The sequence below is a fragment of the Cydia splendana genome, chromosome 12 (assembly GCF_910591565.1).
Source record: "Cydia splendana chromosome 12, ilCydSple1.2, whole genome shotgun sequence".
Classification (NCBI taxonomy): Eukaryota; Metazoa; Arthropoda; class Insecta; order Lepidoptera; family Tortricidae; genus Cydia; species Cydia splendana.
In genome coordinates, this window is record NC_085971.1 from 9,929,916 (window position 1) to 9,941,976 (window position 12,061).

The window sequence follows — 12,061 nt, forward strand, 5'->3', positions numbered from 1 at the left end:
TGAATCCTCCGAATCGTCCCTAATTTCGATCTGTCGAAAACTACTGGGCAATCATGAAAAAAAATATAAACAAGACTAGTCAAATTATCTAGGATATCAATTCGTTGCGATATACATGGAATCAACAGGCCAAGAATGTCGACAAAAGTGTTTTGCAGAAGATGATGATCCATTACGAAAAAAAATCGTAATAGATTTTTTTGAATTTATATAGTATAGGTATTAAAAAACTAAATACATTACATATTAAAATTCACCATTCATAACTTTGTGAAATTATTTGCTTAAAAATATATAAATTTTCTAATGCGTACCAATTCTCATCATCATTATATCTTTATTCTTTTTGATGTTAAATAGTAGCAGTAGGTATCAGAGGGTTTTGTTGTAACGATAAAGAATTCACGTGTATAATTTGCAAAAACAAAACTTTATTGAAAATCGTGATGCAGTTCAGAGTCCATATTCATAAGTCTATCCATAGTCGTTATCTTAACGGACATAGTATCCGGCGGAGTAGGCGTAGGGGTAAGCTGGGGCGGCGGCGAGCGGGGCGGAGTAGGCGACCGGGGAGTACGCCGAGTAGCCGGAGTAGCCCACCGCGGGTACCACGCCGGGAGCGGAGTACGCCACCAACTGCGGGTCGGGCTTGGGGCTGGCGAAGGCCACGGCCACGAGGGCGAGGAAGGCAAACTGGAATAAATATGCTTAAGTTATAATATAACTCTTTTAATCCCATGGAAATATAACAGCGTGTCATCAAAATGATCATTGTGTTAATCCCTTTCACAGAAACTCCTAAAACAGCTGTATACATCAAGGACTTGAATGACTAAACCAAAATGCATAACAACTATAAAAAATAGCTAATAGACAAACAACGTTGTCAGCAGAAAAAGGCGCGAAATTCTAATGTAATGTTATGGATATTTAATTACCAAGGTAGTCATTCTCAATGTTTAAACGGATTAGTACGAGGTATGGCATAGATAAAAACTAATTATACTCGTATTATGCATGCAGCTTTTTTCTGATTCTAATTAAGTATATTTGTTTATACGAGAAAAAATAACTGCATTCCCGTTGCTAGGGAGGTTTTGGATTATACTGAGCAAGTTTTACCATGGGACCAACCCCGAAATCGCGAATAAAATAAGTTCCCATAGAAAATGGACCAGCCAAAATGTATGGAATCCCCTATTTTTTCCGATTTCGGGGTTGGTCCCATAGTAAAAGTTGCTCATATACCTAATCCCAAAATCTCCCTGGCCACGGAAATGGAGTTCATTTTTAGCCACCCTGTATATGGTTAATTAATACCGTTTTTTTTTTCTTATTTCCATATTTTTGAACCGAGGTAATCTCAATGTGTGAAAATTTATGTATGAAATAAAGGGAAAAACTAGGTACTCTTAATGTGAAAATTCTATAGATTTACTTTATTTGTCTAAGTTTCATGGAAATAATTAGAGTCATATTCGAAAAACAATTTACAAATATGTTTATAATGTAGACATACTTATTGCTAATTTACCTATTTTTAATCATTTATTTACATACAATATAAATACAGTGGTACTACTAAACGAAATTAATAACTAGCTTAAATCTAAAATAGGCCCTTGAGGCATTGTACCAAGGATGCTGGCGGCATTTCCTCGCTGTATCGCAATGCTGATACGTTGTGCGAGGTAGCCGCCAGCTCTTCGGTATTAGAATAGGATCTGTATGTCAAATCTGCACATAATTATGTGCCCTATAAGCTCACTATTCACTGGAAGTTAATTTAATCAGCAGATAATCCGTTGTTACGTAAATAAATGAAGTCCTATAGGTAATAAGCGCGCTACAAGTGGATTATCCCTACCATTGTTGCCAATGGTTGGCTAATGCACTGAAGCCTAAGCTATAATTTGCTTAATATGGATTTGCCCGAAGCGTTGTTGTCGGGAATAAGATCCTATCAGGCGTATTCAAATTTTAATTGAGACGACGCGCGACGCGACGTTGATTCACATTGATACAAGTCTCAATGGATCTAATTAGCTGGCACCAATACGCTTGAGGAAATCAAAATCGTAGGTACACGCCTCTATATTACTATATTATACAAAGTGAAGTAAAAATAAGTTATGTTGGAAGAAAAAAAACACAAACGCAAGAAAATCATTAACTATGGGTCCTTAAAAATTGTTTTAGTTAGACCGTAATTTAATAAAATGATTTATTTGTATTTTGTTTGGACTGAACCACGTTTGAAGGGTTAACTAATTATGAATAAAATTTAGGATTAAATTATGAAAAAATCAAGTCAATACTCACGATTCTGGAGAACATGATGTGATTGGAGCTTGTACTAGTAACAAGTGATAATGGTCCTAACACCAACACCAGTTTATATACCACTAGAACAACCACGCCCGACTCTCGCGGGTACTTTGTCTTTTGATAAAAAGTGCCCTTGATCTTCAAACTGATCGAATATTCGGTGGACAAACTTACCTATCAGGCCGGACAATCAATATCCGTGATTCATCCTTCAGATCACTCCTGCATTTTTTTTAGTGATTAATTGTCTAAAATTACAATGGTTAGCAGTTTGTGGTTTGTTTATACTAAGATAAAAAAATTATAGCCTGTTATTAAATGTAATAGAATACTTTTATTGAACATTATTGTTATGAATCTGTAATTGACCGAAGCGAAGCGAAGGTCTACGTTTTGACTCGGGCATTTTGCTTTCGTATGTCCGGATGTTCTCCTCTACAGGTCGCAATTCTTAACCGATTCTCGTGAAATTTTGTGACCGAATTTTATGACTAAATAAAATTTTTTTGTCAATCCGGTTTTTGGAAATTTTTAAAAATGGCGGAGTCGTGATACCTGGCGCCTAAACAAATAGTCATATCGATATCATAAGAGTTTTTTCTTTTTGAGACATGTTTACAGAGTTAATATCAAAAAATGCAGAAAAAAATTATCGCTGGTTTAGGCGGTATTTAGATATTTAGTTTTGTATTTCCGGATGTTCTCCTCTACAGGTCGCAATTCTTAACCGATTCTCATGAAATTTTGTGACCAGATTCTATGACTAAATAAAAATTTTTTGTCAATCCGGTTTTTGGAAACTTTTAAAAATGGCGGAGTCGTGATACCTGGCGCCTAAACAAATAGTCGTATCGATATCATAAGAGTTTTTTCTTTTTGATATATGTTTAAAGATTAAATGGCCAAAAATTCAGAAAAATTGTATTACTGGTTTCGGCGGTATTTAGATATTTAGTTTTTACTTGAGAATGAGTAGCTAAATTTCGTCAGCTTTAGTAAGAACTATCATGGCGCATTTTGCAAACGTTCGCTTTTTTGTTTGCTTAGGGAGGTCCCTGGTTCCATCCCCAGTAATTGTATGCTGCTACATAACTTTTTGTATTTTTTTATACTTAAATTTCGTATCAATTGTTGTTTTTTATTTTATTTTTTTATTTTGAAAAATTGAAAAAAAATCGTATTTTTTATTTATCAAGCGCGGGCTAAGCGCATTCGTTTATTTTTTGCAACAGATGATGGCTTTTTGCGCTTTAAAGAAAATTTGATTCTTGAATATACGGCGCCATACCTTTGGCCTATGCTCGTCTAGATGGCGACACCATTTTATATTTAACAATTTTTACTCATATCAGTAAAAGAACATGGGTCAAAATCATATGGCGTTCTAAAAATATAAAAAATCATTTATCCATACATATATACATTTATTGATATTTTTTTCATTTTCATTTTAATCCTGTATCGAAAGATGGCAGTAAATTTACTGTGACTACAAAATTTAGTATGACAATAACCCTCTACTACATATAGGGACCGTGCGCGTTGGAGGGTCTGCCATCTTGTGGCCTGAATCGGAAACATGTACATTGCCAAAACAAGTTCTACCATCTACCGTTCTTGTAGGTACGTTTCCTTATGCATAGTAGGTTCTGTCATCTTGTGGGCTACATTGGAAGCATAAACGTCACATTTACGCCTCACGCCAAACATCTGACGGCTCCTATGCTACCCCCTATAGTTCACGCACGCCCACTATAGGGACCGTGCGCGTTGGCGGGCCTGCCGTCTTGTGGCCTGAATCGGAAACATATGTGCACATGTAGATTGCCAAAGCAAGTGCTACCATCTACCGTTCTCGTAAGTACGTTTCCTTGTACATAGTAGGTTCTGCCATCTCGTGGGCTACATCGGAATCATAAACTACACATCTACGCTTCGCGCCAAAGATCTGACGGCTCCTGTGCTGCCCCCTATAGTTCATGCACGTCCCCTATACACTTTATTCTCTTTAGATTAGATATTTAAATTCTTACTCGAGAATAAGTAACCAAATTTCGTCAGCTCATCTAAATGCTATCATAGCGCAGTTGGAAAGACGCTTACAAGCAAGGATATGGGAATAGGTACCCGGTTCGATCCCCAATAAATGCATTTTTTTTTTTGCACTTAAACATCGTATTGCTGATTGACCAAGCGAGCGCGAAGCGCGAGGTAAGCGTATTCGTTTGAGGTTTTTTTTGAACATTTTTTAGCGGTTTTAGTTCAAGGGCATGGCTGTTCTAGGAGTCAATTTCCACTTACGTTTATAGCATGGGCGGTCACCATCCATAAATCGCAGGGGTTAACATTGCCTAGGGCTAGAACTAGCTGTAGGTTGCTCGTACGTTGCGCTTTCCCGGGCTCAAAGTCTAACTAACAATAATGTTAGTTAGACAATAATGTTAGTTAGACTTTGAGCCTTTTAATTTGGATCGCCTCGCTAAAATGGCCCATAATTTCCGCAAATCATTTTTTCTTCGAGGCAATTACTCCGTTCTCATTTTTTCCCAGTGGAATTTCTTCGCTTTATTTAATTTTTCGTGTACATTTTTTCATAAACTAAATTTTCCTTTTCTCAATTTATTCCCTTTTCTTTTTAATCCCAGTAGTAGTTAAAATAACCAGTAGGTTTTTTTTTCACTAACTAAATATTCTCTATCTCCATATTTTCTCTTTTTTTTAATGCTAGTGGTAAAAATAACCAGGTTTTTTTCAAATAGGTAGGTTAGGTTTATTTTTTTTGATGACCCTATAAACGAAACTGCTCCCAGAGATAGGTAGGTTAGGGTTATTTTTTTTTGATGACCCTAAAAACGAAACTGCTCCCAGAGATAGGTAGGTTAGGGTTATTTTTTTTGATGACCCTAAAAACGAATCTGCTCCCAGAGATAGGTATGGTTAGAGTTATTGGCTGACAGCGTTTGGTTTTTTACTTGTAGTTTTTTAGATTATGTTTTAATTTTAGTGTTTTTGATATTTGTTGTATGTGAAATACCTACAAGTAACAAATATAATTACTACACTATTAACATACAGTAACAAGAAAATATTATCCTAGATATTTAAAAGAACGAAAACTATAAGGAAAAGATTAATTTAAAAATATTAAAAATAGGCGATTGCGGAAGAAAACCATTGGGAAAATATGGGAACGGAGTAATTGCTACCGAGAATGAATGATTTCGGGAAATTATGGGCAACGCAAAATATGAGAACGGAGTAATTGCCTCGAAGAAAAAATGATTTTCGGAAATTATGGGCCACGCTCGCGCACGAAGCAGTTTACAGGTTAATTCAAAGGTAATGTTGGTTTCCTAACATAGGTAGTGTTAGACCAAGAAAAGTCTGCAGAGATTTTGACACTGGCACAAATAACATTGGCACTGCGCGTGCTGTCAAAATCTCTGCAGACTTTTCTTGGTCTAACTCTATCCACTTTTCTATACAATTAGTATGGCGACGTGTATACTTAAGGGGCATCGACCGTACACTGACATCGGGATGATATTTTTATCATGTTATTTAGTAGTCATCGTGCGTCTCGCTTGCGCCAATACATGTACGGACAAGAACGAGTGAAATGCACGATAACTAAATGACATCAGTTAGATGTCTTTCTGATATCAGTGTAAGTTTGAATTGGCCTGCTAGCCAAAAATTGTTTCGTATGTCCATATGTTCTACTCTATATGTCGCATATCTAAACCAATTCCCGAATTTTGTAAGCAATTGATAGTTAAGTTTTTATGGTCAAATTAGATTCTCTAAATTCTTCAAAACAACGGAACCATACATTTATTCAGTTTTAAACTCTGCTCGCGAGGTCTACAGCTCACAGAGCCACTAGTTATAGAGTTCCGTCCTGATTCATGGTCCATATGCGTTTTGCTGGTTTAGATCAAATTTGCCATATATCTAATGAACATTTTTACTTAGGAGATGAGGAAACAAAAATTAACCAATCGATTTTTAGTAAACTAAAATTACATAAATAAGTAAAAAACCCTAAAGTGCCGTGTAACAAAAGTTACGTGGGTACCCATATGTCTGTAATTTTGATAAGCATACTATAGTTCGTTTTTTTAGCATTAGAAATAAGGTAAACAATCTTGATGTGTCATTTTAAAAACAAGTTACGGCAAATATGTAACAATTATGAATCTAATGCGATCATTTATATTCTTCTGCTTTCATAAGTAATAGTTACTGATTTTTAAAAAGCATTTTTCAATTTAAATACATGTCAAGATCGCTTACCTTCTTTGAAGTTCTTTCTAATGCTAAAAAAACGAACTATACTTGTCGATCGCTTTCTCGCGCATTTATAGGTTGGGCATAAGGTAGTGTCAACAAGCCTCGACGTACAAATTCTAGCAAGATATTTGATGGACTTCTACAAGTCCATTATATCAAACCCCATAGGTACATTCGCGCTTTAAAGTACAAGTTACTTAAATATAAATGCCCATATAATTTTCCGCGTGTATAAATTCCAAATTAAAATCAAAACTAGTTAATTCTTAGGCACTGTCTTATAATGTCTTATCTATCAACCAAATAAATGACGCTATTATAGCTCGCCTTGGGACTTTTTATATCAGGTTCTAATATTGTCAATTAACTGACAAAAACTTGCCTACTCACAAGGAATCGAATTTATTATTAGCCTATTAATCCTCTGGCAACAGCTGATCACTTTACTAGAATAGTCGCTAAGTCAATTATTAAGGCTTATTATTTTTAAGGCATTAAAGAGACTGGGCACTTGTAAGTCCGCTGGGTTATTGACGCAACGAAGAAAAATTTTTTTTTAAATCTTAATTGCAAGATATACTCCCAGAGCCACTATTTATTACATATATGGTTTCTATCTGAAGTCAAAGTATCTCTAAATGTAAACAATTGATTCGCAGCTACTGTTAGGGTTATTAATAAGCCTAACAATGCTTTTAATCTTTTTTGTTACATCGACATCCACGAGTCCATACTTGTCATCATACGCACCTGAGTATAAAAAAATACATCCTGTTACAATGTTACAACTATACATATATCTGTAGCTTAACTGTAAACTCGGGTAAATCCATTCGACCCTCTCAGCATTTGCTAGATATTTATCTAACTTATTACCTTTTCTTAATTCCAAAATCGCATAATCTGACACATAGATTTACCCGAGTTTGAAGTTAAGCGACTTATATCAAGAAGACAAACTATGAAGTATTTGATAGGTAATTTAAATAGCATTGAAATTTTATTTTATCGATTGTTTATGCCGAAGCTTATTTCGCCCGTCAAACGATTAACTTATTTAGCCATTGCATATACAAAAAACCGGTCAAGCGGGAGTCGGACTCGCGTCCCAAGCATAGATTTCATTTCATTTTCATTTATTCTATTCTTAAACAATACAATCATTGTGTCAGAAATCACATTAAATACATTTTATAAGTAATAACAATAAACCATTAATACTAATACTAAATAACAATTATAAATACCTTATGTTAGGACCTATCATATATTTCCTCAATACTATAGGAGCATCTAGTCAATAAGAACGACTTCAACTTACGCTTAAATAAGAACCAGTCCGTAATTACTTTTAGGTCAGTAGGGAGCTTATTAAATAGAGTGACCGCCTGATATCTTGCACAATGTTTAGCTACCTGAAGCTTTGGAATGAAACTGTGCTTTATGTTTTTTGTCCTTGTGGCTAGGCGAGACTCCTGTTCTTCAACCGTACAAACTTTAGCAACGTCTTTCACAAACTGGGTAAGAAGAATGAGGACGTACAAGCTGGGACCCGTGAGAATACCTAGTTTTTGAAAAAACTCTCTACATGAACCCAGAGTAGGAATGCGTACCATTGCTCGAATTGCTCTTTTCTGGGCAATCAAGGCTCCGTTTATATTATATAAAAAACTATTTCCCCAAAACCTTATACTGTACCGCAATCTTGACTCTACTAGGGCATAATAAACAATTTTGAGTTGATCTAGATCTAACACATCTCTGAGGCTTCTAAGGGCATAACAAGCGGAATGGATCGAATTTACTATAGCCTCCAGCTCTCGCTTCCAATTTAGATTAGCGTCAATGTAAACTCCTAGAAATTTAACGTGATCAGCAGTATTCAAACTGACTTGGTCCATAGTAACATCAAGTTTGTCAGTTTTCTTGGCGTTTAGTTTGAATAGTAAAGCTTGGGTCTTGTCTGAATTCAGGCGTAAGTTATTAGACGTGAACCAATGGGTGAAGGCTGAAATAGCACTATTGGTAATACTATTGAGCTCGGCCATGCTATTCGCAGATATCACTGCGTTTGTGTCATCAGCAAAGACAATCAAGGAGCAGCTCGGCACGACACTAGGCACATAATTGACTAGGTCATTAGCAAATAGGAGGAAAAGTATAGGGCCCAATATGGAGCCCTGTGGTACCCCTCTGTTTACTCTAACTAACTTTGATTTAACAGGAATATCAAGGATTTAAGTAATCCTGTTCTTTTTTCTTCATGCTTGAACTTCTTATACATAGGTTTACCGGTGTTTTGTTTTTATTAAAACTTAGACCTAGAAATTTATGAAAAAACTGGCCAAATGCAAGTCCAACTCGCGCCCTGAGGGTTTCGTAGTTCGCACAATTTTTTAACAATATTTTTTCCTAAGTCTCTCAGGGTCCTGCAGACTTCTTATAAGTCTTATATATTTATAAAGGTAAAGAACTAATTTGTGTATTTTTTTTAGACCCAATAGTTTTACAAGTCCGTCTTACGGTCACAGACTTACAATATGTAATGCCTTTCGACTTGACGTATCTTTTGATGACCACTTTTGTAAACAATAGGGAAGTTTCTCTGGTGTCACGTACCTACCTGTCATAAAAATATGTTGAAATGGCAAATTTTGGGCCATATAAAATAACATTACAAGCTGTTAAGAGACGGATATTGCTACCATAATGCATAATTATAAGCATAGAATTGTTACAGCTTCCTCATAGAGACAAATCGAACAATAGGGTGTGTGTTAGGTCCAACGCCTACTAAGATCAACCAATTGGTGCACTATATGACAACCGTCTGTTATTTTACGTTTAAATATAACTTCGTCGTTTTCTTAGTCAATGTGCCGCGTTTGATCTAATTCACTTTTGATTTGCAATACAAAATAACCTATGTGTAAAACCAATTTCAGATGGGACTCTGTTTCGTGACCTGTGTCTCATATCATGAAAGGTTTTAAAAGCTTGTGATACAATTGTATGTAGTCGGGTGTTACACCATTTATAACTCTAGAAAAGCTGGGTCGATTTAATAGTTTTGGGTTTGTTCTCTGCCCCGATTAGGAAAATAGCTATTATGAAAACATCCGAAAAATCACGGAAAAAGATTGTTAAAAACTAATATGGCACAGTTCTTGTTAAAGTATTTAGTAAAAGTCATCATGAAATCTAGGTCTCGGGGATGCGGATTTCAAAAATTATTACCATTATAAAATCCAAGAAATAAAATAAAGTAAAATGAGTGAAACAAACGACGAGACCCTCAGTGGGTCTCAGTGTTATATATATATGTAAAGTAAATGATTCGAAAAAGTTGAAGTAGACCTTCGTATGGTATTCGAATTACGACTGCAACAGCATTACTTCTGCAGGATTCCTGGTTGCGTTGCAGCAGCGGGAAAATGGGCGTTGTCCCTGTCAACTTCCTTGGTAAATTGCGTGAATGTCGTTGCTGCATTGTTGTCACGATTAGAACGTTCAATCCGTCACAAAATCTATCAAGGAAATTGATAACGGCATCGCAGGCTGCGATCATGAAATACGAATTCAAATATGAATAAAGTCACCCAAAGTTATTTTGTATTTTTACTGTGGCAACTAAAAGTACAGGCAGGTTTACACCACTACGAATTGTGTGGAATAAGTCCGACAAGAATTTGTTGTAAATTATTCAAGGCGCCACTTCCTACGTAACTGTCATACTTTTGGCGTAAAATGCAAACAACATGGCAACAATTTAGTACGGATTTTTTTAGTTCCATTTAAATAAAGAAACAAATAAACATAATAAAATTAAAAAGAAACCTACAGATAAAAAATTTGGCCCAGATCGCCGTCAACGGGCAAGGTGCCCAGAAGGCTACTACTAATATATACTAATAAGCTGGGCGAAATAGTGGCCAGCCCTTTGGTCACCAGAAGCCTCTATTAGGCGCGCCGACAAGTCTTTATACAGTCGACGCGCACTTGGCCACCATGGCCCCAAAGTTTCGACACCAAACGCCGCAAATATGTAGCTGCTTACCAGAGTGGCATGTTTGCGGCGCTTGAGTGTTTCGGCCGTTCCATTTTATTTTATTTCTACTATTTTATGTCGCACATGATAGGGTACCAACATAATTTAATAATAAGATTAAGGATGACTCACGTTAGACCGGGACGTGTCGGGCCGGAGCTTCCGGCGCATCGTTTTCTATGGAAAGCATCACGTGATCACCTGTTATGTCATACAAAAGTTTGCGCCGGAAGCTCCGGCCCGGAGACGGCCCGGTCTAACGTGAGTCATCCTTAATCTTATTATTAAATTATGTTGGCACCACCCTGTTAATTATATAGGGTACCTAGTATTTGATGGGTAGGTACTTAACATAAAACAAAAAAAAAATATGATGAAGAATACACATGTATAATTTGCTGAAATAAACTTTATTGAAAATCGTGATGCTGTTCAGAGTCCATATTCATAAGTCCATAGTAATAATTTGTTTTTAACGGACATAGTATCCGGAGTAGGCGTAGGGGTAGGCAGGGGCGGCGGCGAGCGGGGCGGAGTAGGCTAGCGGGGAGTACGCCGAGTAGCCGGAGTAACCCACCGCGGGCAACACGGCGGGAGCGGAGTACGCCACCACCTGCGGCTCGGGCTTGGGCTCGGGCTTGGGGCTGGCGAAGGCCACGGCCACGAAGGCGAGGAAGGCAAACTGGAAGAAAGATGTTCATTTTATAATGTGTACAGTTTTTTTAATCCCATACAAATAGAATGGCAAATCATCGTCAAATTTAACTAGCAATGGTCGAAATCCCTTGCATTAAATACTACTATTAACTAAAGCGCAAAATAAATGCAAGTCGTCGAGTTGCGGAAACGACCGACTCGTGCTACATTACAATACACTCCCCCGGTCAGTTACATAATGTCAAATATTGTGTCGATGACGTTCCACCCATATAACGAACATTCACATCTATATTTACTGCATATTAGGATCATCTGGACGGACTCCCTCGCTAAATGTCAGTCAACGAGGTGGAATGGCTAAGCTTCAGCGAGGTGCGAAGTGCGAACCCGCTCCCGACGTCACAGTGCTTCGCTATTTTTACTCGCCAATCGTGTGACGTAGCTATTACAAGCCTGACTGAAACTGATCTTTTATTTGGGCTCTTGATGATGTAACCACGAATTTAAAGAAAGTGTTGAAGTACGCATGTTGTAGAACCTAGCAAGCCATAGGTATGCGGTTAATTATAAAACCAAACGTTTATATTTATGTACTTACGTTCCTGTTCCTTCGTAAGATAGTTAAAAAAATATATAAATACCCCTTTTGAGGGGTACATATACCTCGATCTGGTTGAAAAGGACATAAGAAAATATCATCCCAGATTTTTAATTAAAATTAAAAAGAGATTT

The 12,061-nt window shown here is 36.7% G+C and overlaps 1 protein-coding gene and 1 long non-coding RNA gene across 2 annotated transcripts in view; one reads left to right on the top strand and one right to left on the bottom strand.

The window, feature by feature from the left end:
• Positions 1-12,061, top strand: part of LOC134795561 (programmed cell death protein 5) — a 487,306-nt gene that overhangs the window by 190,825 nt on the left and 284,420 nt on the right. The gene's annotated exons all lie outside the window — the stretch shown is intronic.
• LOC134795793 (uncharacterized) lies at positions 421-2,622 on the bottom strand. The gene is made up of 2 exons (XR_010144857.1): positions 2,323-2,622; positions 421-693 (listed from the first exon to the last, which is right to left on the bottom strand). It is a non-coding gene; the product is annotated as an uncharacterized LOC134795793 (long non-coding RNA).